The sequence below is a fragment of the Chiloscyllium plagiosum genome, unplaced genomic scaffold (assembly GCF_037043375.1).
Source record: "Chiloscyllium plagiosum isolate Xiang-an unplaced genomic scaffold, Cpla_swu_hap1 HiC_scaffold_9, whole genome shotgun sequence".
NCBI lineage: Eukaryota > Metazoa > Chordata > Chondrichthyes > Orectolobiformes > Hemiscylliidae > Chiloscyllium > Chiloscyllium plagiosum.
The window spans coordinates 34,542,778-34,549,698 of NW_028270147.1; the positions used below are offsets into that span (position 1 = coordinate 34,542,778).

The 6,921-nt window shown below is 38.8% G+C and overlaps 1 long non-coding RNA gene across 1 annotated transcript; it reads right to left on the reverse strand.

The window, feature by feature from the left end:
- Positions 1–1,702: 1,702 nt before the first annotated feature.
- Positions 1,703–3,764, reverse strand: LOC148149116 (uncharacterized). The gene is made up of 3 exons (XR_015758024.1): positions 3,709–3,764; positions 3,397–3,504; positions 1,703–2,411 (listed from the first exon to the last, which is right to left on the reverse strand). It is a non-coding gene; the product is annotated as an uncharacterized LOC148149116 (long non-coding RNA).
- Positions 3,765–6,921: the final 3,157 nt, after the last annotated feature.

Consider the following 6,921-nt stretch of genomic DNA (forward strand, 5'->3'; position numbering starts at 1 on the left):
GGCATTTGGATGGATATATGAATAGGAAAGGTTTGGAGGGATATGGGCCAGGTGCTGGCAGGTGGGACTAGATTGGGTTGGGATATCTGGTTGGCATGGACGGGTTGGACCGAAGGGTCTGTTTCCATGTACATCTCTATGACTTAGTGACTCTAAGAGCCTCAGCCTACATCCCAGCAGGACCATGACAATGCAACTTGTAAGTGTACTCCAAAAGTGCATAATTGAAGTTGGTAACTGTATTTTAAGTGTATTAGAGATGTGTCATGTCGACAAGGTGAGGCTGATGGGTGTCCATACATAACCTCCATCGATGGGTGAGGGTTGGGTGCAGGCTCTCATTACTCATGGCGTGTACCCTGTGCTATTGCAGCTTTTTGGTCAAAATGGAAGTGCAGAGGAGCAACTGTTGAACTGGAGCCACCTGCTCAAACTTTAATGCTGGTAATGGTTACCTTCCAGTTCCTCTCTGCCACATGGGAGAATAGCAAAATGCTTTGATAGGAGGTGAGAATAAGTCATATTAAAATGCTAATCAATGCAAATATACTTATTACTGCTCAATAGTAAGATTCTCTTCTTGTCATTCAAACCTTAGGTGGAAAATTGGACTTGTTTTCTCGCTGTTAAGAATCTCACTTTTCCAATCTCGCCATATTTTCCCCATGGACTGACCTCTGCCAACATTGTTTAGGGGCTGGGAAGATACAGCCTAAGGAAGCCATAGGGGATCAACAAGTAAAAGTGTTCAGCAGCATAATGATGTTACTCACGGGAATAGTAGAAACCCAGAGTTACTTTTTTCAGTTAACAGCAAGTAGAAATTTCATTAAAAGAATTCAATGTTTACTTCTCCCCTTCAACAAAGGAACTATTCTTATAGGTTGATTACTTCTGCCCATCTCCTTTATGCAGAGCTGCACAGTTAAGGAACTTTGTTAAGGACAAATTGTCTTCTCTAAAATTTAAACAATCATGTTACTTTTTTTGCATTGATTTCTTAATATAGTACACCTTCTAAAGACAAAATTAAGTAATCAGACAACTAAGAGTTCAGGCCAAAACTTTGTAACCTTGACAAATCCAGTCACCAATGGTGGTGGACAATATTAGCTGTCATATTCAGTGGAGCTTGATTATGAGAATTTCTACCTTGCCTCTTTCATTACAACCATTATTATCTGTAAACTAGAAATGTAACTATACCATCCACATGAATACTCTGAGTATAAAACAAGCCAGAAGCAGGATTCTTCTGCGGAGTTCATTTCTTGACATCCCATAATCCTCTACCATTTCCAAGACAACAAGTTGGGCATGTGATGCAATGATCTCCATTTATCTTGATCAACAAACCATCGATAACTTAAATATTCATGTACTTCATCATACTGTGGCTGTTGGCTGTACTACTGATGAATGCAAAGTCACAATTCACTAAAGCTTTTTCAATGGCACCTCCTAAATTTGCAATTTCCACCACCCAGAAGAACAAAGGCAGGAGGTGTCAAAGAGACCATCACTTTCCTTCTCAAGTCACACACCATCCTGACTTGAAAGTGTGAGTCTAAATTCTGGAACTCCTTACTTAGCAGAGGTGGTCAAAGAAGGTCCATCACTATCTTCTGAAGGATAACTGAAGATGGTTAGTGTAGTTCAAGATCCCCAGAAAAATAACAATAACAGAAGTCAGTGTAAGAGTTCTTTATGGAGGAGCAATGGATGCAATTCTTCAATCTCTATTTTATTGGTTAATAGATTGAAACATCAACAGACTGTCACTAATCTGGCTGGTTTGCCTTCTTCCACCACAATGTTTTCTCACCTAAAATGGGTGTAACAAGAATCGCAGCCAAATACTTGCATCATTTTTCTTTCATCTACTCATTTGTAATGTGGTCTTGTCAGCTTACATGAAAAATTTTCTTAGGCATCTTTTGAAAATCATTTTTGCTTTTCAATAACTTTATTGTTTTGCCAGAAATGAAAGCATGGCTTAAACTTATACTTGGGCGGCAAGGCGGCACAGTGGTTAGCACTGCTGCCTCACAGCGCCATAGACCAGGGTTCAATTCCTGTCTCAGGCGACTCTCTGTGTGGAGTTTGCACATTCTCCCCGTGTCTGCGTGGGTTTCCTCCGGGTGCTCTGGTTTCCTCCCACAATCCAAAAATGTGCAGGTTAGGTGAATTGGCCATGCTAAATTGCCTGTAGTGTTAGGTGAAGGGGTAAATATAGGGAAATAGGTCTGAGTGGGTTGCGGGTTGGTGTGGACTTGTTGGGCCAAAGGGCCTGTTTCCACACTGTAAGTAATCTAATCTAATGATGAGACAAACACAATAATTTGTTTTCTTATTTAACCTATATTTTTGAGTGCTGGTCTGAGTTCATAACAATGTTCTTGCAAACGTTCCTGTTTTGTGAGAGAAGAGAAATACAAATTAGAAGGTTTTGGTGAAGCATGCACAGCTTTATACTGACAAATCTTTCTGTAATTATAATACTTAGTACTTAAGTATTCGATGTTAGAAGGAGGATCCGAGATACTGAATAGATTGAATAGTTTTACACTTGGGTACTTTGGAGAGACAAGAAATATTTTAATTGAATCTTCAGTTATGCTGTCACAATTAATAGAGGAAATAGAGATACAGGAAAGAACTGGAGTAACTCCCTAATAAGACCAAAAGACATAGGAGCAGATGTAGGTCAGACTATTGAGTTCACTCTGCCATTCAGTGGGATCATAGCTGAGCTGATAATGCTCAACTCCAATTTCTTACCTTATCCCCACAATCCTTGAGTTCTTTGTTGATTAAATCTGTCTGTTTCAGCCTTGAATATATTTAACAATTCAGTCATTGCAACTCTCAGAGGTAAAGAATTCCACGGACTCACTGTCCTCTGAGAGATGGAATATCTTCTAATCTTTGTCTTAAGTGTGTGATTTCTTATTCTGAGATGATGCCTTCTGGTCCTAGACTCTTCCACAATGGAATCAACCTCTCCACCTTTTAAGTTCTCTAAGAATCTATCTGGCATTTGGGCTAATGCTAAAATACTAATCATATGTGAGGGATATACAAAATAGAGTTTTGCCTTTCTCAGTTGGCATGGCTGTGAGAAGTTCATAAATGGCAACCTCATGTCCTAAAAATCCAAGCAATCCAATTTTTAGATCCATGCTTCAATCTAAGAAAAGAATGATCTTTTCCATTCCAAATGTAGTATTCTTATGCGCAACACTCTGGACTCTGGTTATATTGATGATTTGCTGAGGAATTGACATTGAGATGACTCAAGATACAACATTTCCTTTCAAGTACAATTGTTCTTAATTAGGTCCTGAATTTCCTCAATACGTCTGTTCTTCTTGCTGGAACAAAAATGGAGAATACCTGATCAAATTCGAAGCTAATGTGACAGAGGATCTTCAAGTTTTTCTCAAATTTCCAGCTTTAATAAATGACAGTGGTGCAGTCGTGAAGGAGTCTTCTTATCAACCTCTTTATAAAATACAAAAAAAAACAAGAGACAGATATGGAAAGGGCAAATAGAATATGAATGCAATCTAGCAAAAACTGTAAGAACAAACTGTAAAAGAGTCTGTAGGTAAACATTTGGCTAAAACAAATGTTGTCCCCTTATAGACAGAGACAGGAACATTTATAATGAGGAACAGAGAAATAGTAGAGAAACAAAATGATTACTTTGTGTCTTTTTTTCACCAGGGAAGATCCACAAATCTGCCGGAGGAGAGATCCAAGTGACTAGGAAGGATAAGGATTTGAAGAAAATTCGCATTAGTGAAAAGATTGCACTGGAGAAATTAGTGGTGTTGAAAATTAATAAATCCTCAGGACCTTATGGTCTACTTTGTATATTGTTGAAGGAAGTGGCTATAGAGACACTCAATCAATTGGTGATTATTTTACATAATTCTACAACTTCTGAAATGCTTGGTTTGGATTGAAAGATAGAAAATATCACCTCACTTCTTAAGAAGGAAGCTTGAGAAAAAGTAGGGACTACAGGTTTGTTAACCTTACATCAGCAATAGGGAGAATGCTAGAACCTAGTCTAAAGGGTGGGATAAATAGAGGCCTGGTTCTTAATGATCTGATTGGGCATAGTCAGCATGGATTTGCAAACAGTAAACCATGTTTGGTGAACTTGTTGGAGTTGCTAACAAAATTGATAAAGGAGAACTGTTAGATGTAATGTACTTAGATTTTCAGAAAGCTCTTGATAAAGCCACCCACAAGAGGTTGGTTCTATAGGTTAGTCTGCATGGGAAAGGAGGCACTACACTGGCATGGATTAATAATTAACAAACAGATAGTGACCAGTAGGGTACTTGGTGATATGTTTACAATATACAGTATATCAATGATTTGGTGGTGGAGATCAAAAGTAATATTTCCAAATTTGATACAAAACTAAGTGAGAATATCTGTTATAAGGAAGAGTAAGCAGCTTCAGGGGGATATTGACAGACTTAGTGAGTGGACAAGAACAGGGCAGATAGAATATATTATGGAAGAAAATGAGGTTGTCCACTTTGATGAGGGTACCAGGTATACTGAGTAAATTTTTAAGTGGTAAGAGGCTGGAAAGTGCAGATGTACAAAAGGAACTAGGTATCCTTGACCTTGAACGCTACCATTCAAATGCAGCAACTATTAGGAAGGCGAATGTAATGTTAGCTTTTAACATGAGAAGATTTGAATATGGGAGGGATAGACAATTGTCTCAATAGTTTGGGAGCTTGGTAAGACTGCATTGGAAAATTGTGTTAGGGATTGTTCTATGAAGAGATGTTTGGCAAACTGGTTTTGTATTCTCAAGAATTTTGAAGAATGAGAGGTGAATTCATTGGAATATACAAAATACTGAAAGGGATAGGCTGGGTAGACGCAGGTTAGATGTTTCCCAGGTGGGGGAGTCTTGAACTGGGGGCATAATTTAAAAGTAAGGGGGGTGCCACATAGGTCCAAGATGAAGAGAATTTTTTTTAACTCAGTGTGTTATGAACAACATCTTGGAATTCTCTATCCTGGAGGGCTGTGCAAGTTCTGTCTTTGTGGTTAACAATGGATTATAGGGTTATCACCTGAGATTGGGTGAGTAAAAGACATTGAAGTGTTTGATCAGCCATGATTGCATTAAATGACAGAGCAGGTGTGATGGGCTGAATGGTCTCCTCTTGTTCCTTTGTTCCTACAATGTGAATGATTGAATACACACAAGTTCCCATCCCCAGGTAGACAAATTTACACGCACAAACACAAACACACACACATATACACACACACACAGCTATTACAAAAGATATTATTTTGACATAAGTATAGTTTATAATTAATATTTTGTACTTTAAATGCCATCACTACACAGTCACTAAACAATGCCATCATGGCAACCTTTTGCGTGGTGTTATGTGCATGTCTTGTAAGCATAAAATAAAATTGAGTATTCAGTGTGAAAATCAGCCGGAAAGATTTTCAATGACAGGAGATGGCAGCTCCAATGTTCTTGGCATTGATCTTGGCAATATGCACCATCTGATATATTTATATTTTATTTATTTTCCTTTCAGGTTTTGGCACATAGTTGGTCCCTTCTTTATGTCCCAGCACCAGACAACATCCTGTGGTTAGGAGGCTGGGAAAACAGTGTACTTGATGACCTCTGGAATTAATGTTCATGAGGAAGTGCACAAGAATGGCTCAGGCTGACTCACCAGTTTTCTTACCCATCCTCCTTCGCGGCTTTATGAGATGCACCTCACCTCTGCTTAGAGTTTCCTTGACTCGAAAGTGACTGGCTGTGGCTGGCAACTCATTGTTTTCGAAGTCAGTGACAGGAATTTGCTTCTTAACATTTTGTGTCTACATCGGCTGAGATATTTTTGGGAGCCAGAAAAATTTTCAGCTGTAGCCGGATAAATTCAGCCTAATCCCTTTAGTAACAATCTTGAAAACTACACAGTTATTTTGTTTTCAAAATATTTTTCTAATGTATTTTCTCTCCCTGTGCCAAACATCTGTTCACACAGTGATGCCTTAGAGCTCAAGAATATCATGCACAGCCATCCTGATTTCAAAATGCTTTTCTACATACAAAGAGCAATGGAAATGTTGAAGTTACTTGCTCAAAAATCTGCTGAAGGCGTGTTAATTGAAAATTTCAAAGCTGAGATTGCTAGCTTTTGTTAGACAAAAGCAAGAGAGGAAGTGAATTAAGAAACTGATCCGCCACAATTGGCTTGGGAGATGGAAACAGTCGTGATGAATGACCAATCACTGTTCTTAGATCATATAATCATAAGACATTGGAGCAGGAGTAGGCCGTTAAAAGTAGACCACTATTCTACGCGATAACAGCGGATCTGATAATCTTCAAATAAAAAACTGGAAGAACTTCAGATACCTGTAAATCAGAGACAAAAAGGAAAAGCACAGCAGGTCTGGCAGCATCTGTGGAGAGAAATCAGAGTTAATGTTACGGGTCAAGTGACCCTTCCTTAGAACTAATCTTGCTCAGGACTGATAATCTTCAACTCTTCTTTCCTGCCTTTTTCCCATGACCCTTGATGCCCCGGCTGAATTAAAATCTATCTCAACCTTGAATATACTCAACAGCCCAACCTTAACAGCCCCCTGTAGCAAAACTTTCCATAGTTTCACTATGCTCTGGAGAAAACAAAACCCTCCTCGTCTCTGTCCTAATGGGATGACCCCTTACTTTGAAATTATGCTCTCTGGTCATTACAAGGGGAAACTACCTTTTCGCATCTACCTTATCACGTCCCCTAAGAATCTTGTATGTTTCAAACCAGTTGTCTCTATTTTAAGCTGCAATGAATACAGGCCATCTCTTCATAAGATAACCTCTATACCCATAATCCACCTAGTGTACTT